Genomic DNA, 18,310 nt, shown 5'->3' on the forward strand with positions numbered 1-18,310 from the left:
TTTCGGAATCGGATCGGATCGGATCGGAAGGCAGCAACAGAGCAAAATGTCAACGGCACCCGGGATTCCCAGCCAGTGTCCCATGCCGGTACTTACCGGGCCCTAAGATCTGTACCAGTCTGCGATCTGACGAGAGCAGGCACGTTCAGCTTAGGATGGCCGTCAACAGCTTCACAGCATTTATACTGTGGATTTAAGCATCAATAAATCCTTTTTGGAATCAGAGCGGAAGGCGTCAACAGAGCAAAAACGTTAACAGCACTCGGGATTCCCAGCCAGTCTCCCATGCCGGTACTTACCAGGCCCAAAGCTGGGTAGCAGTCTGCAAATTGACGAGAGCAGGCACGTTCAGCTTAAGATGGCCGTTGACTGATTCACACCCTGTATATTGTGGATTTAAGCATCAATAAATCCTTTTCGGAATGGGAGCGGAAGGCGGCAACAGAGCAAAATCTCAACTGCACCCGGGATTCCCAGCCAGTCTCCCATGCTGGTACTTACCAGGCCCTAAGCTGGGTAGCAGTCTGCGATCTGACGGGAGCAGGCGTGTTCAGCTTAGGATGGCCGTTGATAGCTTCATACCTTGTATACTGTGGATTTAAGCATCAATAAATCCTTTTCGGAATCGGAACGGAAGGCGGCAACAGAGCAAAATGTCAACGGCACCCGGGATTCCCAGCCAGTGTCCCATGCCGGTTCTTACCGGGCCCTAAGATCTGTACCAGTCTGCGATCTGACGAGAGCAGGCGTGTTCATCTTAGGATTGCTGTCGACAGCTTTACACCTTGTATACTGTGGATTTAAGCATCAATAAATCCTTTTCGGAATCGGAGCGGAAGGCGGCAATAGAGAAAAATGTCAACGGCACCCGGGATTGCCAGCCAGTCTCCCATGCCGGTACTTACAAGGCCTAAGCTGGGTAGCATTCTGCGATCTGACGAGAACAGGCGCGTTTAGCTTCGGATGGCCGTTGATAGCTTCTCGCCTTTTATACTGTGCATTTAAGCATCAATCAATCCATCCTTTTCGGAATCGGAGCGGAAGGCGACAACAGAACAAAATGTCAACTGCACCCGGGATTCCCAGCCAGTCTCCCATGCTGGTACTTACCAGGCCCTAAGCTGGGTAGCAGTCTGCGATCTGACGGGAGCAAGCACGTTCAGCTTAGGATGGCCGTTGACAGCTTCACTCCTTGTATACTGTGGATTTAAGCATCAATAAATAATTTTCGGAATCGGAGCGTAAGGCGTCAACAGAGCAAAACATCAACAGCACCCGGGATTCCCAGCCAGTCTCCCATGCTGGTACTTACCGGACCCTAAGCTGAGTAGCAATTTGCAATCTGACGAGTGCAGGCGCGTTCAGCTTAGGATGGCCATTGACAGCTTCACACCCTGTATACTGTGGATTTAAGCATCAATAAATCCTTTTCGGAATTGGAGCGGAAGGCGGCAACAGAGCAAAATGTCAGCGACACCTGGGATTCCAAACAGTCTCCCATGTTGGTACTTACCAGGCCCTAAGCTGGGTAGCAGTCTGCGATCTGACGAGAGCAGGCGCGTTCAGCTTAGGACGGCCGTTGACAGCTTCACGCCCTTTATACTGTGCATTTAAGAATCAATAAATCCTTTTCGGAATCGGATCGGAAGGCAGCAACAGAGCAAAATGTCAACGGCACCCGGGATTCCCAGCCAGTGTCCCATGCCGGTACTTACCGGGCCCTAAGATCTGTACCAGTCTGCGATCTGACGAGAGCAGGCGCGTTCAGCTTAGGATGGCCGTCGACAGCTTCACACCTTTTATACTGTGGATTTAAGCATCAATAAATCCTTTTTGGAATCGGAGCGGAAGGCGGCAATATAGCAAAATGTCAACGGCACCCGGGATTCCCAGCCAGTCTTCCATGCCGGTACTTACCGGGCCCTAAGCTGGGTATCAGTCTGTGATCTGACGAGAGCAGGCACGTTGAGCTTAGGATGGCCGTTGACAGCTTCTCGCCCTTTATACTGTGCATTTAAGCATAAATCAATCCTTTTCGGAATCGAAATGGAAGGCGGCAACAGAGCAAAATGTCAACTGCACCCGGGATTTTCAGCCAGTTTCCCATGCCGGTATTTACCGGGCCCTAAGCTGGGTAGCAGTCTGCGCTCTGACGAGAGCAGGCGCGTTCAGCTTAGGATGGCCGTTGACAGCTTCACGCCTTGTATACTGTGGATTTAAGCATCAATAAATATTTTTATTAATCGGAGAGGAAGGCGACAACAGAGCAAAATGTCAATGGCACCTTGGATTGCCAGCCAGTCTCCCACGCTGGTACTTGCCGGGCAGCAGTCTGCGATCGGAGGAGAGCAGGCACGTTCAGCTTAGGATGGCCGTTGACAGCTTCACGCCTTGCATACTGTGGATTTAAGCATCAATAAATCCTTTTTGGAATCAGAGCGGAAGGCGGCAACAGAGCAAAATGTCAACTGCACCCGGGATTCCCAGCCAGTCTCCCATGCCGGTACTTACCAGGCCCTAAGCTGGGTAGCAATCTGCAAACTGACGAGAGCAGGCACGTTCAGCTTAGGATGGCTGTTGACAGCTTCACACACTGTATATTGTGGATTTAAGCATCAATAAATCCTTTTCGGAATCGGAACAGAAACAGAGCAAAATGTCAATTGCACCAGGGATTCACAGCCAGTCTCCTATGCTGGTACTTACCAGGCCCTAAGCTGGATAGCAGCCTGTGATCTGACGAGAACAGGCGCATCCAGCTTAGGATGGCCGTTGACAGCTTCACACCCTGTATACTGTGGATTTAAGCATCAAAAAATCCTTTTCGGAATAGGAGCGGAAGGCGGCAACAGAGCAAAATGTCAACGACACCTGGGATTCCCAGCCAGTCTCCCAGGCTGGTACTAACCGGGCCCTACGCTGGGTAGCAGTCTTCGATCTGACGAAAGCAGGCAGGTTCAGCTTAGGATGGCTGTTGATAGCTTCACGCCTTGTATACTGTGGATTTAAGCATCAATAAATACTTTACATAATCGGAGCGGAAGGCGGCAACAGAGGAAAATGTCAACTGCACCCGGGATTCCCAGCCAGACTCCCACGCTGGTACTTACCGGGCCCTAAGCTCGGTAGCAGTCTGCGATCTGACGAGAGCAGGCGCGTTCAGCTTAGGATGGCTGCTGACAGCTTCATGCCTTGTATAATGTGGATTTAAGCATCAATAAATATTTTTATTAATCGGAGAGCAAGGCGGCAACAGAGCAAAATGTCAATGGCACCTTGGATTGCCAGCCAGTCTCCCATGCCGGGCAGCAGTGTGCGATCTGAGGAGAGCAGGCACGTTCAGCTTAGGATGGCCGTTGACAGCTTCCAGCCTTGTATACTGTGGATTTAAGCATCAATAAATCCTTTTTGGAATCAGAGCGGAAGGCGGCAACAGAGCAAAATGTCAACTGCACCCGGGATTCCCAGCCAGTCTCCCATGATTGTACTTACCAGGCCCTAAGCTGGGTAGCAGTCTGATGGGAGCAGGGGCGTTCAGCTTTGGATTGCCGTTGACAGCTTCACACCTTGTATACTGTGGATTTAAGCATCAATAAATCATTTTCGGAATCGGAGCGGAAGGCGGCAACAGAGCCAAATGTCAACGGCACCCGGGATTCCCAGCCAGTCTCCCATGCTGGTACTTACCGGGCCCTAAGCTGAGTAGCAATTTGCGATTTGATGAGAGCAGGCGCGTTCAGCTTAGGGTGGCCGTTGATAGCTTCATGCCTTGTATACTGTGGATTTAAGCATCAATAAATCCTTTTCGGGATCGGTGCAGAAACAGAGCAAAATGTCAACTGCACCCGGGATTCCCAGCCAGTCTCCCATGCTGATACTTTCCAGGCCCTAAGCTGGGTAGCACTCTGCGATCTGACGAGAACAGGCGCATTCAGCTTAGGATGGCCGTAGACATTTTCACATCCTGTATACTGTATACTGTATACTGTGGATTTAAGCATCAATAAATCATTTTCGGAATCGGAGCGGAAGGCGGCAACAGAGCAAAATGTCAACGACACCTGGGATTCCCAGCCAGTCTCCCATGCTGGTACTTACCGGGCCCTAAGCTGGGTAGCAGTCTGCGATATGACGAGAGCAGGCGTGTTCAGCTTAGGATGGCCACTGACGGCTTCTTGCTCTTTATACTGTGCATTTAAGCATCAATAAACCCTTTTCGGAATCGGAACGGAAGGCGGCAACTGAGCAAATTGTCAACGGCACCCGGGATTCCCAGCAAGTGTCCCATGCCGGTACATACCGGGCCCTAAGATCTGTACCAGTCTGCGATCTGACGAGAGCAGGCGCGTTCAGCTTAGGATAGCCGTTGACAGCTTCTCGCCCTTTATACTGTGCATTTAAGCATCAATAAATCCTTTTCGGAATCGGAACGGAAGACGGCAATAGAGCAAAATGTCAACTGCACCCAGCATTCCCAGCCAGTCTCCCATGCCGGTACTTACTGGGCCCTAAGCTGGGTAGCAGTCTGCGATCTGACGAGAGCAGGCACGTTCAGCTTAGGATGGCCGTTGACAACTTCACACCCTTTATACTGTGGATTTAAGCATTAATAAATCTTTTTCAAAATCGGAACGGAAGGCGGCAACAGAGCAAAATGTCAACTGCATCCGGGATTCCCAGCCGGTCTCCCATGCTGGTACTTTCCGGTCCCTAAGATGGGTAGCAATCTGCAATCTGACGAGAGCAGGTGAGTTCAGCTAAGGATGGCCGTTCACAGCTTCACAGCTTCACAGCTTCACACCCTTTATACTGTGGATTTAAGCATCAATAAATCCTTTTAGGTATCGGAGCAGAAGGCAGCAACAGAGCAAAATGTCAACGGCACCCGGGAATCCCAGCCAGTCTCCCATGCCAGTATTTACCGGGCAGCAGTCTGCGATCTGACGAGAGCAGGCGCGTTCAGCTTAGGATGGCTGTTGACAGCTTCTCGCCCTTTATACTGTGCATTTAAGCATCAATAAATCCTTTTCGGAATCGGAACGGAAGACGGCAACAGAGCAAAATGTCAACGGCACCCGGGATTCCCAGCCAGTGTCCCATGCCGGTACTTACCGGGCCCTAAGATCTGTACCAGTCTGCGATCTGACGAGAGCAGGCGCGTTCAGCTTAGGATGGCCGTTGACAGCTTCACGCCCTTTATACTGTGCATTTAAGCATCAATAAATCCTTTTCGGAATCGGAACCGGAACCAGGCGGCAACAGAGCAAAATGTCAACTGCACCCGGGACTCCCAGCCAGTCTACCATGCCAGTACTTACCGGGCCCTAGGCTGGATAGCAGTCTGCTATCTGACGAGAGCAGGCGCGATGAGCTTAGGATGGCCGTTGACAGCTTCATGCCTTGTATACTGTGGATTTAAGCATCGATAAATATTTTTATTAATCGGAGAGGAAGGCGGCAACAGAACAAAATGTCATTGGCATCTTGGATTGCCAGCCAGTCTCCCATGCCGGTACTTGCCGGGCAGCAGTCTGCGATCTGAGGAGAGCAGTCTCGTTCAGCTTAGGATGGCCGTTGACAGCTTCACGCCTTGTATACTGTGGATTTAAGCATCAATAAATCCTTTTTAGAATCGGAGCGGAAGGCGGCAGCAGAGCAAAATGTCATCACCCGGGATTCCCAGCCAGTCTTCCATGCCCGTACTTAACGGGCCCTAAGCTGGCTAGCAGTCTGCGATCTGACGAGAGCAGGCGGGTTCAGGTTAGGATGGCCGTTGACAGCTTCACGCCCTTTATACTGTGCATTTAAGCATCAATAAATCCTTTTCGGAATCGGAACCAAAACCAGGCGGCAACAGAGCAAAATGTCAATGGCACCTTGGATTGCCAGCCAGTCTCCCATGCCGGTACTTGCCGGGCAGCAGTCTGCGATCTGAGGAGAGCAGGCACGTTCAGCTTAGGATGGCCGTTGACAGCTTCACGCCTTGATTTAAGCATCAATATATCCTTTTTGGAAGCAGAGCGGAAGGCGGTGACAGAGCAAAACGTCAACGGCACCTGGGATTCCCAGCCAGTCTCCCATGCTGGTTCTTAACAGGCCCTAAGCTTAGTAGCAGTCTGCGATCTGACGAGAGCAGGCGTGTTCAGCTTAGTATGGCCGTTGACAGCTTCACGCCCTTTATACTGTGCATTTAAGAATCAATAAATCCTTTTCGGAATCGGAACCGTAAGCGGAATCGGCAACAGAGCAAAATGTCAACTGCACCCGGGATTCCCAGCCAGTCTCCCTTGCCGGTACTTATCGGGCAGTAAGCTTGGTAGCATTCTGCGATCTGACGAGAGCAGGCGCGTTCAGCTTAGGATGGCCGTTCACAGCTTCACACAATTTATACTGTGGATTTAAGCATCAATAAATCCTTTTAGGTACCGGAGCGGAAGGCGGCAACAGAGCAAAACGTCAACGGCACCCGGGATTCCCAGCCAGTCTCCCATGACAGTATTTGCTGGGCAGCAGTCTGCGATCTGACAAGAGCAGGCGCGTTCAACTTAGGATGGCCGTTAACAGCTTCACACCCTGTATACTGTGGATTAAAGCATCAATAAATCCTTTTTGGAATAGGAGCGGAAGGCGGCAACAGAGTAAAATGTCAACAACACCTGGGATTCCAGCCAGTCTCCCATGCTGGTACTTACCAAGCCCTAAGCTGGGTAGCAGTCTGTGATCTGATGAGAGCAGGCACGTTCAGCTTAAGATGGCCATTAACAGCATCACACCTTTTATACTGTGGATTTAAGCATCAATAAATACTTTTTGGAATCGGAGCGGAAGGCGGCAACATAGAAAATGTCAACGGCACCCAGGTTTCCCAGCCAGTCTCCCATGCTGGTACTTACCAGCCCTTAAGCTGGGTAGCAGTCTGCAATCTGACAAGAGCAGACACGTTCAGCTTAGGATGGCAGTTGACAGCTTCACATCCTTTATACTGTGGTTTTTAAGCATCAATAAATCATTTTCGGAATCTGAGCGGAAGGCGGACAGAGCAAAACGTCAAGGGCACCTGGGATTTCCAGCCAGTCTCCCATGCCGGTACTTACCGGGCCCTAAGCTGGGTAGCAGTCTGCGAACAGACGAGAGCAGGGGCGTTCAACTTACGATGGCCGTTGACAGCTTCATGCCCTTTATACTGTGCATTTAAGCATCAATAAATCATTTTCGGAATCGGAACGGAATGGAAGGCGGCAACAGAGCAAAACGTCAACGGCACCCGGGATTTCCAGCCAGTCTCCCATGCCGGTACTTACCGGGCGCTAAGCTTGGTAGCAGTCTGCGCCCTGTCGAGAGCAGGCACGTTCAGCTTAGGATGGCCGTCCACAGCTTTTCTCCCTTTATACTGTGGATTTAAGCATCAAAAAAAAAATCCTTTTCGGAATCGAAGCGGAAAGCGGCAACAGAGCAAAATGTCAACTGCAACCTTGATTCCCAGCCAGTCTTCCATGCTGGTACTTACCAGCCCCTAAGCTGGGTAGCATTCTGCAATCTGACAAGAGCAGACACGTTCAGCTTAGGATGGCTATTGACAGCTTCATGCCCTTTATACTGTGGATTTAAGCATCAATAAATCCTTTTCGGAATCTGAGCGGAAGGCGGCAAAAGAGCAAAATGTCAAGGCACCCAGGATTTCCAGCCAGTCTCCCATGCCGGTACTTACCGGGCCCTAAGCTGGGTAGCAGTCTGAAATCTGATGAGAGCAGGCGCGTTCAGCTTAGGATGGCCGTTGACAGCTTCATGCCCTTTATACTGTGCATTTAAGCATCAATAAATCCTTTTCGGAATCGGAACGGAAGGCGGCAACAGAGCAAAACGTCAACGCTGGGTATCAGTCTGCGATCTGACGAGAGAAGGCGCATTCAGCTTAGGATGGCCGTCAACAGCTTCACACCTTGTATACTGTGGATTTAAGCATTAATAAATACTTTACGTAATCAGAGCGGAAGGCGGCAACAGAGAAAATGTCAACGGCACCCAGGATTCCCAGCCAGTCTCCCATGCTGGTACTTACCAGCCCCTAAGCTGGGTAACAGTCTGCGATCTAACGCGAGCAGGCGGGTTCAGCTTAGGATGGCTGTTGACAGCTTCACACCTTGTATACTGTGGATTTAAGCATCAATAAATGCTTTTCGGAATCGGAGAGGAAGACGGCAAAAGAGCAAAATGTCAACTGCAACCGGCATTCCCAGCCAGTCTCCCATCTCGGTACTTACCGGGCCCTAAGCTGGGTAAGAGTCTGCGATCTGACGAAAGCAGGTGCGTTCAGCTTAGGATGGCCATTGGCAGCTTCACACCGTGTATACTGTGGATTTAAGCATCAATAAATCCTTTTCGGAATCAGAGCAGAAGGCGGCAACAGAGCAAAACGTCAACAGCACCCGGGATTCCCAGCCAGTCTCCCATGCCGGTACTTACCGGGCCCTAAGCTGGGTAGCAGTCTGCGACCTGACGAGAGCAAGCGCGTTCAGCTTAGGATGGCAGTTAACAGCTTCTCTCCCTTTATACTGTGGATTTAAGCATTAAAAAAAAAATCCTTTTCGGAATCGGAGCAAAATGTCAACTGCACCCTGGATTCCCAGCCAGCCTCCCATGCTGGTACTTACCAGCCCCTAAGCTGGGTAGCATTCTGCAATCTGACGAGAGCAGACACGTTCAGCTTAGGATGGCTGTTGACAGCTTCACACCCTTTATACTGTAGATTTAAGCATCAATAAATCCTTTTGGGAATCTGAGCAGAAGGCGGCAACAGAGCAAAACATCAACAGCACCCGGGATTTCCAGCAAGTCTCCCATGCCGGTACTTACCGGGCCCTAAGCTGGGTAGCAGTCTGCGAACAGACGAGAGCAGGGGCGTTCAGCTTACGATGGCCGTTGACAGCTTCATGCCCTTTATACTGTGCATTTAAGCATCAATAAATCCTTTTCGGAATCGGAACGGAAGGCGGCAACAGAGCAAAATGTCAACTGCACCCGGGATTCCCAGCCAGTCTTCCATGCTGGTACTTACCAGCCCCTAAGCTGGGTAGCATTCTGCAATCTGACGAGAGCAGACACGTTCTGATTAGGATGACCGTTGACAGCTTCATGCCCTTTATACTGTGCATTTAAGCATCAATAAATCCTTTTCGGAATCGGAACGGAAGGCGGCAACAGAGCAAAATGTCAACTGCAACCTTGATTCCCAGCCAGTCTTCCATGCTGGTACTTACCAGCCCCTAAGCTGGGTAGCATTCTGCAATCTGACGAGAGCAGACACGTTCTGATTAGGATGGCCGTTGACAGCTTCTTGCCCTTTATACTGTGCATTTAAGCATCAATAAATCCTTTTCGGAATCGGAACGGAAGGCGGCAACAGAGCAAAATGTCAACTGCACCCGGGATTCCCAGCCAGTCTCCCATGCTGGTTAGCAGCAAGGGAGACTGCCGATTTAAGCATCAATAAATCCTTTTCGGAATCGGAGCGGAAGGCGGCAACAGAGCAAAACGTCAATGCTGGGTAGCAGTCTGCGATCTGACGAGAGCAGGCGCGTTCAGCTTAGGATGGCCGTCGACAGCTTCACACCTTGCATACTGTGGTTTTAAGCATCAATAAATCCTTTTCGGAATCTGAGCGGAAGGCGGCAACAGAGCAAAACGTCAACGGCACCCGGGATTCCCAGCCAGTCTCCCATGCTGGTACTTACCGGGCCCTAAGCTGGGTAGCAGTCTGCAAAATGACAAGAGCAGGCGCGTTTAGCTTAGGATGGCCGTTGACACCTTCACACCCTGTATATTGTGGATTTAAGCATCAATAAATTCTTTTCGGAATCGGAGCGGAAGGCGGCAACAGAGCAAAACGTCAACGGCACCCGGGATTCCTAGCCAGTCTCCCATGTCGGTACTTACCGGGCTCAAAGCTGGGTAGCAGTCTGCAATCTGACGAGAGCAGGCACTTTCAGCTTAGGATGGCCGTTGACAGCTTCACGCCATGTATACTGTGGATTTAAGCATCAATGAATCCTTTTCGGAATCGAAGCGGAAGGCGACAACAGAGCAAAATGTCAACGGCACCCGGGATTCCCAGCCAGTCTCCCATGCCGGTACTTACCGGGCCCTAAGCTGGGTAGCAGTCTGCGATCTGACGAGAGCAGGCGCGTCCAGCTTAGGATGGCCGTTGACAGCTTCACACCCTGTATACTGTGGATTTAAGCATCAATAAATCCTTTTAGGAATCGGAGCGGAAGGCGGCAACAGAGCAAAATGTCAAAGGCACCTTGAAATGCCAGCCAGTCTCCCATGCCGGGCAACAGTCTGCGATCTGACGAGAGCAGGCGTGTTCAGCTTAGGATGGCCGTTGAGGGCTTCACGCCTTGTATACTGTGAATTTAAGCATCAATAAATCCTTTTTGGAATAAGAGCGGAAGGCGGCAACAGAGCAAAATGTCAACTGCACCCGGGATTCCCAGCCAGTATCCCATGCCGGTACTTACCGGGCAGTAAGCTGGGTAGCAGTCTGCGATCTGACGAGAGCAGGAGCGTTCAGCTTAGGATGGCCATTCACAGCTTCATACCCTTTATACTGTGGATTTAAGCATCAATAAATCCTTTTAGGTATCGGAGCGGAAGGCGGCAACAGAGCAAAACGTCAACGGCACCCGGGATTCCCAACCAGTCTCCCATGCCGGTACTTACCGGGCCCTAAGCTGGGTAACAGTCTGCGACCTGACAAGAGCAGGCGCGTTCAGCTTAGGATGGCCATTCACAGCTTCTCTCTCTTTATACTGTGGATTTAAGTTTAAAAAAAAAGCCTTTTCGGAATCAGAGCAAAATGTCAACTGCACCCTGGATTCCCAGCCAGTCTCCCATGCTGGTACTTACCAGCCCCTAAGCTGGGTAGCATTCTGCAATCTGACGAGAGCAGACACGTTCAGCTTAGGACGGTTATTAACAGCTTCACACCCTTTATACTGTGGATTTAAGCATCAATAAATCCTTTTCGGAATCTGAGCGGAAGGCGGCAACAGAGCAAAACGTCAACGGCACCCGGGATTCCCAGCCAGTCTCCCATGCTGGGTAGCAGCAAGGGAGACTGAGGATTTAAGCATCAATAAATCCTTTTCGGAATCGGAGCGGAAGGCGGCAACAGAGCAAAACGTCAATGCTGGGTAGCAGTCTGCGATCTGACGAGAGCAGGCGCGTTCAGCTTAGGATGGCCGTCGACAGCTTCACACCTTGTATACTGTGCATTTAAGCATCAATAAATCCTTTTCGGAATCGGAGCGGAAGGCGGCAACAGAGCAAAACGTCAACGGCACCCGGGATTCCCAGCCACTCTCCAATGCTGGTACTTACCGGGCCCTAAGCTGGGTAGCAGTCTGCGATCTGACGAGAGTAGGCACGTTCAGCTTAGGATGGCCGTTCCCAGCTTCTCACCCTTTATACTGTGGATTTAAGCATCCAAAAATCCTTTTAGGAATAGGAGTAGAAGGCGGCAACAGAGCAAAACATCAACGGCATCCAGGATTCTCAGCCAGTCTCCCATGCTGGTACTTACCAGCCCCTAAGCTGGGTAGCATTCTGCAATCTGACGAGAGCAGACACGTTCAGCTTAGGATGGCTATTGACAGCTTCATGCCCTTTATACTGTGGATTTAAGCATCAATAAATCCTTTTAGGAATCTGAGCGGAAGGCGGCAAAAGAGCAAAATGTCAACGGCACCCAGGATTTCCAGCCAGTCTCCCATGCCGGTGCTTACCGGGCCCTAAGCTGGGTAGCAGTCTGAAATCTGACGAAAGCAGGCACGTTCAGCTTAGGATGGCCGTTGACAGCTTCATGCCCTTTATACTGTGCATTTAAGCATCAATAAATCCTTTTCGGAATCGGAACGGAAGGCGGCAACAGAGCAAAACGTCAACGCTGGGTATCAGTCTGCGATCTGACGAGAGAAGGCGCATTCAGCTTAGGATGGCCGTCAACAGCTTCACACCTTGCATACTGTGGTTTTAAGCATCAATAAATCCTTTTCGGAATCGGAGCGGAAGGCGGCAACAGAGCAAAATGTCAACGGCACCTGGGATTCCCAGCCAGTCTCCCATGCTGGTACTTGCCGGACAGCAGTCTGCGATCTGACGAGAGCAGGCGCGTTCAGCTTAGGATGGCCGTTGACAGCTTCACGCCTTGTATACTGTGGATTTAAGCATCAATAAACCGTTTTTGGAATCAGAGCGGAAGGCGGCAACAGAGAAAAATGTCATCTGCACCTGGGATTCCCAGCCAGTCACCCATGCCAGTACTTACCGGTCCCTAAGCTGGGTAACAGTCTGCGATCTGACGAGAGCAGGCGCGTTCAGCTTAGGATGGCCGTTGACAGCTTCATGCCCTTTATACTGTGCATTTAAGCATCAATAAATCCTTTTCGGAATCGGAACAGAAGGCGGCAACAGAGCAAAACGTCAACGCTGGGTATCAGTCTGCGATCTGACGAGAGAAGGCGCATTCAGCTTAGGATGGCCGTCAACAGCTTCACACCTTGTATACTGTGGATTTAAGCATTAATAAATCCTTTTCGGAATCGTAGCGGAAGGCGGCAACAGAGCAAAATGTCAACGGCACCTGGGATTCCCAGCCAGTCTCCCATGCTGGTACTTACCAGACCCTAAGCTGGGTAGCAGTCTGCAATCTGACAAGAGCAGGCGCGTTCAGCTTAGGATGGCTGTTCACAGCTTCTCAACCCTTTATACTGTGGATTTAAGCATCAAAAAATCCTTTTAAGAATAGGAGCGGAAGGCGGCAACAGAGCAAAATGTCAACGGCACCCAGGATTCCCAGCCAGTCTCCCATGCCAGTATTTGCTGGGCAGCAGTCTGCGATCTGACGAGAGCAGGCGCATTCAGCTTAGGATGGCCCTTGACAGCTTCACTCCCTGTATACTGTGGATTTAAGCATCAATAAATCCTTTTCGGAATAGGAGCGGAAGGCGGCAACAGAGCAAAATGTAAACGACACCTGGGATTCCCAGCCAGTCTCCCATGCTGGTACTTACCGGGCCCTAAGCAGGGTAGCAGTCAGCGATCTGACGAGAGCAGGCACGTTCAGCTTAGGATGGCCGTAATCAGCATCACACCCTTTATACTGTGGATTTAAGCATCAATAAATACTTTACGTAATCAGAGCGGAAGGCGGCAACAGAGAAAATGTCAACGGCACCCAGGATTCCCAGCCAGTCTCCCATGCTGGTACTTACCAGCCCCTAAGCTGGGTAACAGTCTGCGATCTAACGCAAGCAGGCGGGTTCAGCTTAGGCTGGCTGTTGACAGCTTCACACCTTGTATACTGTGGATTTAAGCATCAATAAATGCTTTTCGGAATCGGAGAGGAAGACGGCAAAAGAGCAAAATGTCAACTGCAACCGGGATTCCCAGCCAGTCTCCCATCTCGGTACTTACCGGGCCCTAAGCTGGGTAAGAGTCTGCGATCTGACGAAAGCAGGTGCGTTCAGCTTAGGATGGCCATTGGCAGCTTCACACCGTGTATACTGTAGATTTAAGCAGCAATAAATCCTTTTCGGAATCGGAGCAGAAGGCGGCAACAGAGCAAAACGTCAACGGCACCCGGGATTCCCAGCCAGTCTCCCATGCCGGTACTTACCGGGCCCTAAGCTGGGTAGCAGTCTGCGACCTGACGAGAGCAAGCGCGTTCAGCTTAGGATGGCAGTTAACAGCTTCTCTCCCTTTATACTGTGGATTTAAGCATTAAAAAAAAAATCCTTTTCGGAATCGGAGCGGAAACAGAGCAAAATGTCAACTGCACCCTGGATTCCCAGCCAGCCTCCCATGCTGGTACTTACCAGCCCCTAAGCTGGGTAGCATTCTGCAATCTGACGAGAGCAGACACGTTCAGCTTAGGATGGCTGTTGACAGCTTCACACCCTTTATACTGTGGATTTAAGCATCAATAAATCCTTTTGGGAATCTGAGCAGAAGGCGGCAACAGAGCAAAACATCAACAGCACCCGGGATTTCCAGCAAGTCTCCCATGCCGGTACTTACCAGGCCCAAAGCTGGGTAGCAGTCTGCGATCTGACGAGAGCAGGCATGTTCAGCTTAGGATGGCCATTGACAGCTTCATGCCCTTTATACTGTGCATTTAAGCATCAATTAATTCTTTTCGGAATCGGAACGGAAGGTGGCAACAGAGCAAAATGTCAACTGCACCCAGGATTCCCAGCCAGTCTCCCATGCCGGTACTTACCGGGCCCAAGGCTAGGTAGCAGTATGCAATCTGACGAGAGCAGGCACGTTCAGCTTAGGATGGCCGCTGACGGCTTCACGCCTTGTATACTGTGGATTTAAGCATCAATAAATCCTTTTCGGAATCGGAGCGGAAGGCGGCAACAGAGCAAAATGTCAACGGCAGCCGGGATTCCCAGCCAGTGTCCCATGCCGGTACTTACCGGGCCCTAAGATCTGTACCAGTCTGCGATCTAACGAGAGCAGGCGCGTTAAGCTTAGGATGGCCGTCGACAGCTTCACACCTTGTATACTGTGGATTTAAGCATCAATAAATTCTTTTCGGAATCGGAGCGGAAGGCAGCAATAGAGCAAAATGTCAACGGCACCTGGGATTCCCAGCCAGTCTCCCATGCCAGTACTTACCGGGCCCTAAGCTGGGTAGCAGTCTGCGATCTGACGAGAGCAGGCGCGTTCAGCTTAGGATGGCGGTCTCCATCTTCACGCCTTGTATACTGTAGATTTAAGCATCAATAAAAAAAAATTTTAATCGGAGAGGAAGGCGGCAACAGATCAAAATGTCAATAGCACCTTGGATTGCCAGCCAGTCTCCCATGCCCGTACTTGCCGGGCAGCAGTCTGCGATCTGACAAGAACAGGTGCATTCAGCTTAGGATAGCCGTAGACGGCTTCACACCCTGCATATTGTGGATTTAAGCATCAATAAATCCTTTTCCGAATCGGAGCAAAATGTCTACAGAGCTACAGAGCAAAATGTCAACAACACCTGAGATTCCCAGCCAGTCTCCCATGCTGGTACTTACCAGGCCCTAAGCTGGGTAGCAGTCTGCGATCTGACGAGTTCAGCTTAGGATGGCTGTTGATGGCTTCACGCCTTGTTTACTGTGGATTTAAGCATCAATAAATGCTTTTCGGAATCGGAGCGGAAGGTGGCAACAGAGCCAAATTTCAACGGCACCCGGGATTCCCAACCAGTCTCCCATGCCGGTACTTACCAGGCCCTAAGCTGGGTAGCAGTCTGCGATCTGACGAGAGCAGGCGCGTTCAGCTTAGGATGGCCGTTTACAGGTTCGCACCCTTTATACTGTGGATTTAAGATCAAAAAAATCCTTTTCGGAATCGGAGCAGAAACAGAGCATAATATCAACTGCACCCTGGATTCCCAGCCAGTCACCCATGCCAGTACTTACTGGGCCCTAAGCTGGGTAGCAGTCTGCAATCTGACGAGAGCAAACACGTTCAGCTTAGTATGGCTGTTGACAGCTTCACACCCTTTATACCCTTTATACCCTTTATACCCTTTATACTGTGCATTTAAGCATCAATAAATCCTTTTCGGAATCGGAACAGAAGGCAGCAACAGAGCAAAATGTCAACTGCACCCAGGATTTCCAGCCAGTCTCCCATGCCGGTACTTACCGGGCCCTAAGCTGAGTAGCAGTCTGCTTTCTGACGAGAGCAGACACGTTCAGCTTAGGATGGCCGTTGACAGCTGCACACCCTGTATACTGTATACTGTATACTGTGGATTTAAGCATCAATGAATCCTTTTCGGAATCAGAGCGGAAGGCGGCAACAGAGCAAAATGTCAACGGCACCCGGGATTCCCAGCCAGTCTCCCATGCCGGTACTTACCGGGCCCTAAGCTGGGTAGCAGTCTGCAATCTGACGAGAGCAGGCGCGTTCAGCTTAGGATGTCCATTGACAGCTTCTCACCCTGTATACTGTATACTGTATACTGTATACTGTGGATTTAAGCATCAATAAATCCTTTTTGGAATCGGAGCGTAAGGCGGCAACAGAGCAAAATGTCAAAGGCACCTTGGATTGCCAGCCAGTCTCCCATGCCGGTATTTGCCGGGCAGCAGTCTGCGATCTGACGAGAGCAGGCGCGTTCAGCTTAGGATGGCTGTTGACAGCTTCACGCCTTGTATACTGTGGATTTAAGCATCAATAAATCCTTTTTGGAATCGGAGCGGAAGGCGGCAACAGAGTAAAATGTCAATTGCACCCGGGATTCCCAGCCAGGCACCCATGCCAGTACTTACCGGGCCCTAAGCTGGGAAGCAGTCTGCAATCTGACGAGAGCAGGCGCGTTCAGCTTAGGATGGCCGTTGACAGCTTCACACCCTTTATACTCTGGATTTAAGCATGAATTAATCCTTTTCCGAATCGGAACGGAAGGCGGCAACAGAGCAAAATGTCAACTGCACCCGGGATTCCCCGCCAGTCTCCTATGCCGGTACTTACCGGGCAGTAAGCTGGGTAGCAGTCTGCGATCTGACGAGAGCAGGCGCATGCTTTTACTTTTCATTCTGATTCTGAGATAGTTTTTTCGTGACATATTCTACTTTGTTAGTTGTAAATTTATGTCGACACTTGAATCATTTCTTGGTGAAAAATTCCAAAATTTTATGACAAATTTGAAAATTTAGATTTACTTTTAAACTTTGAAGCTCTCTGCTTGTAAGGAAAATAGACATATCAAATAAATGATATATTGATTTGCATATAAAATATGCCTACTTTATGTTTGCATCATAAAATTGACATGCTTTTACTTTTGGAAGACATCAGAGGGCTTCAAATCTCAGCAGCAATTTTCCACAAAATTTTCTAAATCTGAATTTTTCAGGGACCAATTCAGTTTTGAAGTGGATTTGAAGGGCCTTCATATTAGAAATACCCCATAAATGACCCAATTATAAAAACTGCACTCCTCAAAGTATTCAAAATGACATTCGGTAAATGCGTTAACCCTTTAGGTGTTTCACAGGTATAGCAGCAAAGTGAAGCAGAAAATTCTAAATATTCATTTTTTACACTCTCATGTTCTTGTAGACCCAGTTTTTGAATTTGTTCAAGGGGTATAAGGAGAGAAATCACCCTAAAATTTGTAACCCAATTTCTCATGAGTGTGGAAATACCCCATGTGTTGGACGTCAAGTGAACTGCGGGCGTAATACAATACTCAGAAGAGGAGTCACATTTGTCTTTTGGAAAGTAAATTTTGCTGAATTTTTTTTTTTTTTTTTTTTGGGGGGGGGGAGCATGTCGCATTCAGGAAGCCCCTATGGTGCCAGAACAGCAAAAAATTATCACATGGCATACTATTTTGGAAACTACACCCCTTAAGAAACGTACAAGGGGTACAGTGAGCCTTAACACCCCACAGGTGTCTGACAACATTTCGTTAGTCGGATGTTTAAATTTAAAAAAAAATTTCAATAAAATGCAGTTTTTTCACAAAATTTTACATTTTTACAAGGGTAATGGAAATACCCCATGTGTGGACTTGAAGTGCTCTGCTGGTGCACTACAATGCTCAGAAGAGAAGGAGCACCATTGAGCTTTTGGAGAGAGAATTTGGTTTGAATAGAAGTCAAAGGCCTTGTGCGTTTACAAAGCCCCCCGTGGTGCCAGAACAGTGGATCCCCCCCACATGACCCCATTTTGGAAACTGGTGCAGGAGTGCAGTGAGCATTTACACCACACTGGCGTTTGACAGATATTTTCCCTTTTAAAATTTAGGGTAACATCAGCATTTTAGTTTAAAAATATATATATTGTTTTTCATTTTCCGATCCAACTTTAACGAAAATTCGTCAAACACCTGTGGGGTGTTAAGGCTCACTATACCCCTTGTTATGTTCCGTGTGGGGTGTTTCCAAAATGGGGTCACACATGTTTTTTTTTACGTTTGTCAGAACCGCTGTAAAATCATCCACCCCTGTGCAAACCATCAATTTAGTCCTCAAATGTATATGGTGCGCTCTCATTCCAGAGCCTTTTTGTGCATCTGCAGAGCATTTTACGCCCACATATGGGGTATTTTTTTTTTCCCCTTTTACCTCTTGTGAAAATAAAAAGGGGAATATAGGGGAAACCCCAGTATGTTAGTGTACATTTTTTTTTATTTTTTTACATTAACAGGCTGGTGTAGACCACAACTTTTCCTTTTCATAAGGGGTAAAAGGAGAAAAAGCTCCCCCAAAATTTGTAACACAATTGCTCCCGAGTACGGAGATACCCC

General features: G+C 49.4%; 1 pseudogene; it reads right to left on the reverse strand.

Annotated features, from left to right (window-relative positions):
* Positions 1–10,086: 10,086 nt before the first annotated feature.
* LOC130351950 (5S ribosomal RNA) lies at positions 10,087–10,206 on the reverse strand (annotated as a pseudogene).
* Between the last annotated feature and the right edge of the window lie 8,104 nt (positions 10,207–18,310).

This window comes from Hyla sarda, chromosome 1 (genome assembly GCF_029499605.1).
Source record: "Hyla sarda isolate aHylSar1 chromosome 1, aHylSar1.hap1, whole genome shotgun sequence".
NCBI classification, from domain to species: Eukaryota; Metazoa; Chordata; class Amphibia; order Anura; family Hylidae; genus Hyla; species Hyla sarda.